Raw genomic sequence first — 374 nt, 5'->3', positions numbered from 1 at the left:
AATATTAACAATCATGAGAATGATATATTTTTGCATAGGGAAACAAGCTCACAAGATTTTGGAATCATAACTCACAACTCTGGTAACCATCTTCCTTGATTAATGTCTTTAGCCAGTATTTGAAACATCACCATTTATCATGACTTAGCTTCTTTCTTTTCTTTTTAATATGGAATTAATGTAAGATTTTTTTTTGTAATAACAATATAGTCTATGCTATACATGGCATAAAACAAAGAATGAAACCAAGTAAATTTATCTAATGGTGAGTACACAGAAGTGAAGAGTTTTGTTTCTGTTTACAACTGTCCTACAGTAATTCCAGTTGCAACACAACACAGTATTAGTACTACTACTGCTCTTTGCTTCCTTCA

The sequence above is a fragment of the Propithecus coquereli genome, unplaced genomic scaffold (assembly GCF_000956105.1).
Source record: "Propithecus coquereli isolate 6110/MARCELLA unplaced genomic scaffold, Pcoq_1.0 Scaffold4, whole genome shotgun sequence".
Classification (NCBI taxonomy): Eukaryota; Metazoa; Chordata; class Mammalia; order Primates; family Indriidae; genus Propithecus; species Propithecus coquereli.
Note: the sequence above shows the minus strand (reverse complement) of the source record.